The following is a 12,634-nucleotide window of genomic DNA, read 5'->3' as shown; positions in this document are numbered from 1 at the left end:
TCTGATGAGCTGGACCTTGCTGTTGATAATTTGTGTGAGTCGGAATAATGTCTGACACAGGTAAGGATAGTTTTTCTAAATTCTGTAGATGCTACTCCCTACATAGGTGTGATATATCAGACCGCAAGCTTTTCTACACCAGAACTCTATCGGATAAGATGTTTATTTTAGTGATTGCACCATGTCTAAAACAGATGATTTGCATATACTCCTATAGTCTATAGAGTGAGCCACTTGAGACTTGAAAACTAAAACCCTAGCACTGAAAGATAGCAAGGTTTATGTATTACCCTTCTAACCCTTGTTTCAGGTAAGTTATATAGTAGGCATCTTTGCATCCCTCAACTTTGGTCAAATATTTCTGAGAAGGAGCTGTGTGTCTTGTTGAACAAACTGCATTAGCTACACTTGGTGATGCTGTACCTTGTTAATATTTCCCAGCAGTGCCAGTCTTCACTTCTGACCTCCTGATCAGACCAGCTCCGACTCAAACAAACGGAGCTGTAAGTTATCATGCAATTAGTCTCCAGTTGATGATGTTTGTCTGGGACTCACTGCTCGAAGAGGCAGGTATCCTATAAGTTCAAATTGGGAATCAATATGAAATAGGCAGTCATAGCGCGAGCTTCCAGAGGTGTCAGAGGAACTCTGTGTGAGGAATCAATACACCTCATCACTGAGGGAAAGAGACTCCTTATTTTGTTGTTGCAGCAAAAGGGCTGTGATATAACCCACACCAGATAAGTTTCCTGCGATTATTTTTTCTAGATCCTTTCTAACATTTTTATGGGAGTCCTACTGGATGTGAAGCAGCCCCCAGAACTGTTTTGATGAATGATGTTCAGAGTAGTGTTTCTATTTTCCACACGTGCTTGCTTTTCCGATTAAATTCATTCTATTTGAATATCCTGCATCTTGGTCTTCATGCAACAATTTATAGAATTTCTCTCGAGTTGCCAGTTATTTTTACACTACCCTGTAACCTACATCCTACATGATTCACAGCGGGGGTCCTGTACAGCACGAGGCCATGAGGGATGGACATAACACATGCGTGTTCTTGGATGTGCGTCAAAATGGATTCTCGTTATACTCACGGTTGCGATTATATAACCGCCCATTCTGAAGCATCATGAAATGTTTAAACAGGAAAAAAGGGTCCTACTTTGAGCAGGACTGACATGTAGTCCCCCCAAACAGCAAATGCGGTGGAGAGGTCAGAAACTACTTATCTAATTACGCACCACAGGACAGCTGAGACCAGCACCCAAAGTGTAATATAGCCTGGACACTCAGAAATCTCTCCTCCCGTTTTTAATAGTGCCAGGGAATATTTAATGATTTTATCAGCATCTTGCCGAATCATCCTTATGGTGCAAGAATCCTGTATTATAATCCCTTAGATAACCCCACCAGATTAGAGATTTGGGGAATTTCTGGGCCTTGAAGGGAATGTGCCTCCTAATGATCTTCCATGTCAGGAATATGGTACAGCACCAGCCAGCTCCAGCCTTGGCATTTCTGAGATCTGCCCAACTCAAGCTTCATGGGTGTGTGGCCACTGTGGTTGTCTTTTTTTCCCCTAATGCAATGGAAACTGCAGAGGGTTGTTTGCTAGAGTAAGTTACTAGTAATGCCCAACTTTGCAGGAGCCTATTTTACTCCAGTTTACTCAACACTCTCTTACTCTGACCCTGGGGTGGCAAAGGCCTTGGCCCTTATCTGCAGGCTGTGCAAGAAGATCACTTCAGAAACCTTTTCCTCTGTTCTTTGCCCTAAGTGTTTTAAATTGCATTTTTAACATTGAATGGTTATTTACTGTATGTGCACTGTAACTCCCCTATAGGACATTAAGCATGCCAAAACGTGCTCTGCATCTCCAGATTATAGCAGGTAATGCTGTGTTACTGTTAGATACAAAACGTCTTTATCCACATGAATTGGGCAGTTCTTCAAAACCAACAGGGACTGACAGCCAGCCAAACTGAGTAAATGTCAGCTCTAGCCCAGCTACTGCTGGGAATTGGAATTTGGCTTCGCTTTTCAATGAAACAAAAGTGATAGAAACGACAGGATTCTGGGTTATTAAGATGGATCAATTGGGAGCAGTCAAACCTTTTTGCAGACTGTTTTGCAGCTCTTTGTTATATCCTGCTCAGCTTCACATTTTGTGCTGAAAGCTGTAATTACTTCCCAATAGTGTTTTCCTAGGAGGTGCGCATACAGCTTTAATTGCAGTAACACTGCCAACAACTGGCATTGCTTTTCATAAAATATTAATTTATTTAAAAATGCCTGTTTTTTCCTTCCTTCACCTCGTCATAAAATCGCTAAAAAAAAGAAGACTGCAGTTGGTTTTAAATGGTAAAAAAGTACCCTTCTAAACTCATAATAAGATATTTAGTCACGCTTAAGGAGTTCAAATGAACTGAACAGGTCCAAATAGCTGATATGTATTATTTAGTAGGAAGCAGCTGTCAGCCAGAGAAAAAAAGCCATGAAGATCAAACACCAACTTACAGCTGCCGAATGTTCCTAACTGTGCAAAATATAGATTCGGGTCTGTATTTACTTCAGGTGTGTAGAAAAACAGTGAACTGCAGTTACATACCTCAGTGTACTTTTTCTTCATCTGTCACAAGCCATTAATGGGAAATAAAACAATCGGTTTTCTTCTAGGAGTAAGCCTGTCACCTGAAAATAGTAATTATATCCCTAAATGAAGTACTCAAGTAATTAACAAACTTCTTAGTTGAAACGTGATCATGTTGTCTGATGATTGTCTTAATGGCTAATTTTCCTGTCACAATTTTCATTAATGCTATACATCTTTAAAAAGCCTTCCTATACTGCTGCTTATAATGTCAGCCACAACAAATACCAGTTTGTCTCAAAGAGGTTTTTGTCTCAATTTGGTGTTAATTGCATTAAATAAATATTACACATTTCTTAATTAATAAAAGAACGATACCCATTAGTAAATGATATTTAATAGGAATGGTCTTCACTGGAAAGAAAATGATCTTCACTGCCATTCACTAAAGCAAATAATGTGTTACCTTTACAAACAAATAAGAAGTGGATATATTCAGTGCCGGATTTCCCATTCTTTTCGGGCCTACAAAGGAGGGAAACACTAGTGACTAACGAAAAATGAGCTGAAACAACATGCTTGTGATCAGCTCTAGGTGCTCCAAATCAATAATTAAACGCTATCTAGCAGCTGTTAGGATAGTTTAAAGTGCATCGTATCAATTGCCGTAATTCAATTGGTGTTTACCCCTCTTTTTGCACATTTCAGAGTGAAAGTGCCTAGGACCTATGAACACCAAAATCCAGCCCTGGATTTACTCACCAAAATGTTAGGACTGTCCCCCAGATTTTTCATCTGGTTTCGTTTATATTGTGTTAATCTGATATTTATGTAATTCTGCTTTGTGCAGCTTTTCTGTCTGCCAGATAGACAGCTTATTTGCTGACCTAGTGTCTGAACACAATTGCAGAAGCAGGACTACTGTGCACCAGGACAGATAGCCCTCCACGAGGATTGTAAAACAGTGCCACCTACTGGACATGAGAGGTCTTCCAATGTCTCCCACATTGTCTCACAATATTCCATATAATTCCAACTCTGCTGTCTTTAACACTCATATCTCTACGTGTCCCTTCAGAGAAGAAGTAAGTCTTTTCAATTCAGCATAAGGTAAAATAAATCCATGTGAATAAGATACATAATAATGATATTCAGAATCTGCAGATCAATCACCCATATTTAGCTGTTAATTCAGATAAAAAAGGCATTGATAAACATGTCCATCACAGAGTACACTAATTCTAAAAATATCATTATTCAACTGCTTTGATTTCTTCCAGCATGTTAATGTCCCTCCAGGTGAAAAAGGCTGTGGTCTTTGTTATGTTTTAATGGTAAGTGAATTGAAGACCTGCAGATTTGGGAGTGGATGATCTCTGACCAGCATGTTTTGCTTTTGGAATTACTACGGCAATACGTAAACTGCCAGAAATTAATGACAATTCACGTCCTGTTTCGTCTTCTGCACTGTGTAATTCGGATCTCTGTAATACTTAAAAATGAACTCTCTGGAACATTTTACAGGCCTTGATTCTGATCAAAAAAAGAGAAGTTGCGGTTTATTGTTCTCTCTGGTTCAATGAGTGATGCACTCTGTCTTCTTTTATTTTGGAAAACATCTAAAAGAAATCGTGACCAATCCTAAATGACTTGTTTCTGCAGTTCATTGTCTACTAAATTGAACTGGTAGTGTGAAATTGGAAGAGCTGTTGTTGGCAGTAATGAAATGCCTGAGTAGTTTACCATGAAAATCAAATATAGCTGATCTCAGCTTACACTAGTAAGTAGCAGTTTTAACTAGTGTTAAAACTGCTGGTCCCTCACTGACATTGCAGAATTTGTTAGAATGTCTCTGTCATAGTTCACTGAGCTTTCTCCAATTGAAACTGCTAGAGGTATCTCAGAAATTGCTTTTCAGACTCCATTCCACTCCCATTCCATCCCTCAGTTACTCATTATGTGAATGGGTCACTTTGTTCTGGTTTATTGCCTATAACATTTACTTACTCTATCATTAATTCTGTGTTAAGAAAGCATAACTTGGAGCCATGCCTGTTGTGAAATTATAGGTCTATTTTTCATTTACTATATCTATTCAAGGTAGTGCAGAGCTCTGTCATTTACAGCCACAAGGTCACTTTACTAACCCACCCAATCATCCATTTTCTAATTTTCTTATCCAGTGCAGGGTCACAGGGGGAGCTCAAGCCTAACCCAGCAAGCAACAGACACAAGGAGGGATGGGATGCAAGTCCATTGGAGGGCACACACAGACATAGACATACACACACACATATAGTTAACCTACCAGTGTGTCTTTGGCCAAGGGAGGAAACTGCAGCACCCAGAAGAAACCCATGCAATCAGAGGGAGAACATACAAACTCCAGGTACACAGCCAGCACCTCAGGAATTGAACCCAGAGCCTCAGAGCTGCAAGGCAGCATATGCTGCCTACAGTAATTCTTATACTTTCTCTTGTTTATTCTCACTTGAGTTGATTACTGCAGTGCTTTGCTTGCAGGTCTTTCACAATCTGTCCTTAACAAATAGCAGTGTGTCCAGAACCCAGAGGTCTGAATTCTGATCAAAAATAAATGTTATGATCCCATGTCTTTAGTCTTATTGTCTCTCTCATTGTTGACTCTCAGTGGTGTCCGTGTAAAAGTGAAATTTGAGAATGTACTCCTTATAAGACATACTCACTTGAAAAGCACAGGATCAGCTATGCCAAATCAGGAAGACATAACTTAGGATGTTATATAATGTAGGGGTGTTACCCCGGCATCCTGGCCAAATCTCCCATTGGCCTTAACCAGTCATGGCCTCCTAATAATGCCCATCTATGAACTGGCTTCATCACTCTGTTCCCCTCTGCACTGATAGCTGGTGTGTGGTGAGCGTACTGGTGCATTGTACCGGTGTTTTATATTGTGAAATGCTTTGAAATACTTTGTATCACAGGTACTGTCTAAAAGAAAGATTATTATGTTTCTTACTAAAATAGTGTAATGAAAGCATCCTCATTTACCACTCCTCCTGATTTAATATTGGTGTGTTTTTTCACAAGTGAACTGACACTGAGCCCACCGCTCTCCTACATCCACAGACCTGCGTCAACTAGAAGTGCTCTTCTTACTCCGTCCTTCACTTCTCTGCAGCTCAGCCACAGAACACATCGTCCAGCAGCGACATCCAGTGGCGAGCCCAGAAGGCTGGGGTTCAAGGGCCCACTTCAGACAGGGGGACTTCTCTTCTTCAACTTGTGAACTAAATCACTACGGAGGTGTGTTTAGTAGTTTTGAATTCTGTGTGCAAATGTAAAAGCAGTTTTAGGAGATGGGAATGCTTAAGAAGAGGCACGATGATTTAAGATTACATTGAAAAGACTTTATGGCGCTGCAAATGAGAGAATTGTACTAAGTTGAAACATTTTGTGAAAACTGAGGTGTAATATCTGCAACTACTGTAGATGCATGTAACATATAAAGCATGTAACATCTATATTTAAGAACATTTAAGAAAGGTATGAAATGAGAAGAGCCATTTGGACCATTGAGAGCATTTGGTAGTTAGTATTTAACCAATCCAAGAATCTCATCCAGCCATTTCTTGAAAGGTTTCAGAGTATCAGCTTGCACAACATACAGGTAGCAGGGTATCTTGTTCCACACTCCCTTTGTCATCTTGGCTATGGAACATGGGCTAGGATTCCTCTAGACTCCTCTCCATAGTCAGGTCCTTAGCTGACATGCCTGGGTACTGACAGGAGGTATGTCGTGAACGCTGATCCATTGCTCGTCTGTCTCGTAACACAAGCTCACAGTTTTGACACCTTGGACCGAAATGAGGGCATATCAAAACAACACAGGGTGACTCAAACCAAGTCATTTCTGAGCTTCAAAACAGCCCTCCTTCAACTTCATTTCCTGATGTAAATAATGTAATGTAAATAATAAAAGTAACTGGACCTCTGAAGGAGTAAATACACTGGCTCACAGTGGGTGTGTTTGATAGTGTGTCTGTTCATCATAAATTAGTTAATAAGGTAATAAGAACTGTTTATTCAGAAATTGCAGGACAGCCTGTGTACAGTTAAGTACGCTGATGTTATTGGTTTCATTTGTCTTAGCAAGAAAGCAGATCAAATACATGTACAGGTGTTTACATGTATTTAAAGGTGTTTCTGAGTGTGCCAATGTGTATTTCTGTGTGCATGTGTATATGTGCGTGTGTGGGAGTGCTGAGTGCAAGCATACAGGTATGTGTTCACATGTGTGGGTGTGGGTGTGCGCATTTGCCTGTGGGGACAAATTTAACTCCTGACAATCATCAATTACTTTTTTTTAGAAATTAGATGTCATCCTCTTTAATTTAGAAGAACCATAACTAAAAATTGTGGGTCTAGATTCAGCCCACAAGCAGTTGGATTTTTACATAATCATAAATGATGACAAAATGAGAATAAATGAACACAAATCGCCTCATGTTTTTTTGAGTAGCAGAAAAGGCAACTTCACTGTGTAAATTAAAGTAAATGTGCAATAGTCCTACCAGGGCTGTAGAGCCTCTTCTTAACCTTTACAGCTAGGGATGAAGCAACAACTACAACATTTATTTCACTAGAAACCATTTTATGTGAGGTCATCAAGAAATCATTATAAGAAATCATTATAAGAAATGATTAGATAATTATATTCTTGCTACAGTACCACTGGGACAGCCTGTTTTTACTTTAGCATATATACATACTACCTGGCAAGCTAAAGTAATGTACTGAGCATTGGAGAAATCCATTTCTTTAGTACCATTTTTATTCAGAAATAGAAATTTTTTGGGAGGTTTTGACATAACGCTTTTACCTGTAAAATAATCCAAACTATTTGATTCAGCATTAACCCAAATGCACTTCATGAGTTGATTGATTTAACACCTCATGGGTTCTGTCTCTGGTACTGTATTTCAATCCTGCTACACTGATCATGCCCCTCACTGTCCAAAAATACAGTCAGTGTTTTACGAGCAATCCTGTCTGTCTCGAAAGCGAGAGCTTATGGGGGAAGTTGGAAATGGGAAACACTTTTAATACAAGCTGAGCAAGAGTCCCAGGCATCCAAGAACGTGCAGTGTATGAGAAGCAGCTGGAGTCATGGAGTCTTGACAGTTTTATTTCATGTGGTTGTTGGCATTTGGGCAGTGCAGAGAAGTGAATGGAAAGCCCAGAGAGGATACAGAGAATTGGTACTGTGCTGTAATTAGACCATGTCTACATCAAGGACTGAGGGAATGCATCTAGGAAGATCAGCACTAGTTCAGCTGGTGATCATCTGAAGGGAGACTTCAACGAGGACTTCAAAATACTGGAAGGACAGATCAGATGAACTCAATGCTGTGGACTGAATGGAAACAGTCAATGTGCAGCTGGAAAGTGTGTTTAGCATTAATCATTACTTGTTACAGTTTGTTAAGCCAGTATGCCACAGAGTTTCAAGAACTGGCTAAATGTGGTATCAGAACTAATCTTTTTGTAGTCCAGAGCTCCCCAAGTCTGGTCCTGTTAGACTGTCCCATTTGATTTCATAAGAGTGGAAATAAGGAGCTACATTCTACTCAACACTTATAGTGGTATAGAAAAGAAACATCATTGTTAAAACAGACCATAACAGACATAAGATCTCTGACAGTCACAGAGTCTCGTTGACAATGACAGGAGTGCTGAGTGGAGTACAAAGCTGCCTGGCTGACACACCTTCACCTGGGGTGTGTGCCTCATACTTCCTGACAGGGGAGCATCAGGCAGGATTGGCTCCATAGCTCAGTGGTTAGAGCACTGGTCTTGTAAACCAGGGGTCGTGAGTTCGATCCTCACTGGGGCCTGCTGGTATAATTTTTCTTTGCATTCTCCCTTGTAATTCAATAGCAATAAAAATGTAAAAAATAAACTTTGCTTTGTCATATTCATGCAATTGAGGAACTGAATGGTTGCGTGATTTAAAAAGCGAAATTACAGAATATTGTGGTTCAGGTTTATTATTTATTATCTTGTTTCCACATACTGCTCTGCACCAGACTCTTGGGTCTTACAATGATGCACAGTGAGCACTGGCTTTTGCTCAGCAGGAGGCTACAGACAGTGTAGTAAAGGAGCAGAGTTTGAGGAGCTCTGCTTAGCTGCCTGCGGTCTCAAAGAATATGGTGGTGCCATATGGACCCATTGGCCCCCTCAGCAATCGGTAGATCCCCTCAAGATATCAGGAGATGTGAATGTCATTCTTATCACACTGTGACAGGTACAGAAGTGACACACATCAGGCTTAACCCACACAGACACATCTCTCCAAGCTGCTGTTCCAGGATGAGTGATATTTGCATTCACCAGTGGCAAGAGAACTTCCTCAATGACATGTGTTTCAGCTATACAGTGTCACACTGACAACAAAGGCAGTGACATGTGACACTTAAATATACTGTACCTGAGTGGCACACCCTCACAGGGGTGTGTTCTTCATATTGTCTGAGTGAGATGCAAACAGCAGGTGGGGCTCCATAGCTCAGTGGTTAGAGCACTGGTCTTGTAAACCAGGGGTCGTGAGTTCAAACCTCACTGGGGCCTGGTTGTTTTCAAACTTTTGTCTACATTTTAAAAATCCAGAAGCTTGGGAATCCTGGTCCTGCAACTGCTGCTTTTTGTTCCAACTGGGCCCTTAATCACCAGTACTAATTACTGGTGGGAACTGATCTGATTGGCTTCAAAAATATCAAATTACAGTGACACACACATACTGGTCCGGCGTAATCTCTTTGTCTTTGTCTGTTTTTTTTGCTTCAGGTCAATTCTAAATCACAAGCTATTTTATTTCAATTTCAATTCAAAGTCCCATTATAATATTCACATCCAACTTTAAAAAAGCTGAATGAGATTTATAATTGGCATGAACTTGGTGCTCATTCAGGACCTACTTCAATCAGCGATGCTAACTTAAATAGGACCAACTGGACTGAAAAGAGGTGGACTACATAACAGAGCATCAGGCCAGAACTCACCCTGGCTTCTGGGCATGAAGCAGAGAGCACCTGACTCCTCTCCCTGATGGGATACCAGTTCATCTGAAGACTCACCCCAGGACTGCCAGTCCAGCAGACTGGAGCAACCAGGGTAAAGTACTGTACCTCCCTTAAGGTACAACAGCAGTATACGATTTGAACCCACAACCCACCAACTATGAGTCCACTTACCCATTAACCCACTACACCACCCCCATGTCCTCCAGCCAAGAGGAACCTAAACATGGTGGTTTCATTTTCTGTAGTCAGGAAATATCATTGCTCCTTGGCAACAATCTTAAAAAAATCAGCAAACCATTATCAGTTCAGATAGGACCATAGGAGGGGAGAGGTGCAGTCTCATGCTCTGTGAAAATGCTTCAGCTGTTTTTATGGCACCAAGGTGGGGCCAGTCAGTTGGCACTTCCTGTTTGAATATAAGAATATAATAGAAAGGTTACAAACAAGAGGAGAGCATCCAGCTCATTTCTGCCATTTGGTAGTTAGTACAGAATCCTTGCACTGGCTTCCTGTCAAAATCTGTGTGGACGTCAAAATCCTCATGCTCACCTATAAGGCTCTGCATGCTTGTTTCCTCAGTTTCTGTCTGAACTATTGTCGCCCTACTCCCCGCCTCGCAACCTTCGCTCTTCTAATTCTGGTCTCCTATCTATCCCCCAAACCCATCTACACTCTATGGGTGACAAGGCTTTCTCCTGTTATGCCCCAAAGCTCTGGAACTCTCTCCCCAAGGATATCAGAGAGTCATCTTCTCTAAACTCCTTCAAATCCAGACTCAAAATCTTCTTTAGAAGAGCCTTTACTTAACTGGTTCCATTCCATTCTCCATTCCACCCCTCTGGTCCTACTATACTTAGTTCCACCATCCACGGTCTCTTCTGTGTATTGAAATTGTGTTTTATCCTGTGTATTCTTTTTATTTATTTGTTTTGTCGTCTTTCTATGAAGCGCTTTGTGAAACCACCTTTAAAGGCGCTATATAAAATAAAGTTTATTATTATTATAGTTAGTAGTTATTTGATCCAAAGATTTCATCCAGCTATTTATTGAATTAAAAAAAGGGTGAGCAGCTTGTTTCTGGTTCCTGCAACCCAAATCGTAAAGAACAGTTCTAATTGTTCTTTCGAAAACTCACTGCAATTTCCTGCTTGATTTTTTTTACCGGAAGCATCTCTTAAGTCCATTAGAAGGTTGCAGAAGAGAGAAAGGCATTCTGCCCACCTGGCCCATTTGGTAGTTAGTAACTCATCGATCCACAGATTTCATCTGGTTGTTTCTTGAAGCAAGCCAGGGTATTACCTTTCACAGTGCTTAGGAGGTTATTTCATGCTCCCACAATCTTTGGGGTGAAGAAGTGCCCCTTGTGTCGACTTTAAATGAACGTCTACAGTACTTTGTTTTTGCTGCTCATTCTGAAGAAATCTGCAGGGCTATTTTTATCAATGCCTTATGTGGTCATTCCTGTGCTCATCGCCCTGCCAGACAGGGTTGCTGTCAATCAATCCAGGCATAATATTTCTACACCACAAATTCCATGTAGGATATAAGATCTTGTCTTGACGTTTTAAAGACCTCCATGGTTACAGTGGTTAGTACAGATCAGGAGGAGTGCGGGGAGCCTTGCTCAGAATATTGTATGTTACAGGAGACCAATGCGATCAGACAAGGGAAAGACTCTGCATCTGTTTTTGATGCAGATCTTGTAGTCTTGCAATTTCTTTGAAAACCATGGCTTCTCATTGCCCTGTATTTTAGCTGTTTTTGTAGGGACGCAGACCTCTTTGCAGAAGCTAATGTAAGATGTAGCAGAATAAGTATATTCATCCAAAATCCAAAGAGGTGCAAGAAGAGGTTAATACTGTATGTCTATACAGTCAAAACACTGTCTCAGGGTCTCTATGGCATCTGAGTACCACATCTTGACTAGTTTTAATTTTGAAATTGATATTTTTTTGATATTTTTCTGTAAAAACTCACAATCAACAGAATGATTTCCACAGCTTTTTGCTCAAGTGCAAATTCTGCACAAATCCCTTATAGAACATTGAAAAATGAATTGTGCTTTTGTTCATGTGTTATGATACAGGGTGATACAGGGTGTGGTTCATTTACTATGAGCATGTACTTTGGGTAAATTCAGTAATGTTCTGAAAGATTGTTATAGCCTTTGTGACCTGAATAAAACCTTTAAATAAAATGTTATAGTCTATAGGTTTATAGATATTATATTTCTTCCACAATGCCGTTCTGTTGCTCTTACCATCAATCTTTATGAGAAAATGAACAGTCCCCCTAATTAACACAGTTACATTATAATTTGGAACTATTTATTTTCATGCTTTCTCATTGGGAGACAACTGGTTTTATTTTGTGATTTCGATACTTTCTGTTGTCTGCGAAATATTTGTGTTCTGTTTTTAGATGCAATATGCTACAAGCGATTTTTTACTGTACCTCCCTATGTGGTTTTACGCACTGAGATGAATCATCAGGTCTCTAAGTAAACATTTGCAATGTAAATAGTTCACCTGAGTCACTTGCATTTACTTCTTTTGCTGCTGTGTTGGGACTGTGCTACTGTGGGTGGCTCCATAGCTCAGCGGTTAGAGCACTGGTCTTGTAAACCAGGGGTCGTGAGTTCAAGTCTCACTGGGGCCTGCTGTGCTTTTCTTTCTAAATGGTCATAAGTTTGCTGCCTTTTAGGCTTATATCTTAAGTCACTTAAATAACAACAATTTACATGTTGTGATTTAAGTTCCATAAATTTACTCTGAATTAATTTGGAAGGAGATAAATGGAGTCATATGCGATTGTGTTTAAAGATATAAACTAGTCTTGTGATGTGTTTTCTCTCTCATTGATTTTGAATTTGACTTCCACCATGTATCTGTAATGAGACTCTGACCCCCAGATATGTCAGATTCCATATTGTGAGACAGTAGAAAACCAATTCGAGTGTTTTTTTGTACTTGTAAAT

At 40.1% G+C, this 12,634-nt stretch overlaps 3 non-coding genes across 3 annotated transcripts; all 3 read left to right on the top strand.

Moving 5' to 3' along the window:
- Positions 1-8,396: 8,396 nt before the first annotated feature.
- On the top strand, positions 8,397-8,469 carry trnat-ugu (transfer RNA threonine (anticodon UGU)). The gene has a single exon. It is a non-coding gene; the product is annotated as a tRNA-Thr (tRNA).
- A 663-nt stretch (positions 8,470-9,132) lies between these two features.
- On the top strand, positions 9,133-9,205 carry trnat-ugu (transfer RNA threonine (anticodon UGU)). The gene has a single exon. It is a non-coding gene; the product is annotated as a tRNA-Thr (tRNA).
- A 3,037-nt stretch (positions 9,206-12,242) lies between these two features.
- trnat-ugu (transfer RNA threonine (anticodon UGU)) lies at positions 12,243-12,315 on the top strand. The gene has a single exon. It is a non-coding gene; the product is annotated as a tRNA-Thr (tRNA).
- The last annotated feature ends 319 nt before the right edge of the window (positions 12,316-12,634 follow it).

Source organism: Lepisosteus oculatus, chromosome 10, assembly GCF_040954835.1.
Source record: "Lepisosteus oculatus isolate fLepOcu1 chromosome 10, fLepOcu1.hap2, whole genome shotgun sequence".
In the NCBI taxonomy this organism is placed as follows: domain Eukaryota; kingdom Metazoa; phylum Chordata; class Actinopteri; order Semionotiformes; family Lepisosteidae; genus Lepisosteus; species Lepisosteus oculatus.
Note: the sequence above shows the minus strand (reverse complement) of the source record. Positions and strands in the feature narration are given on the sequence as shown.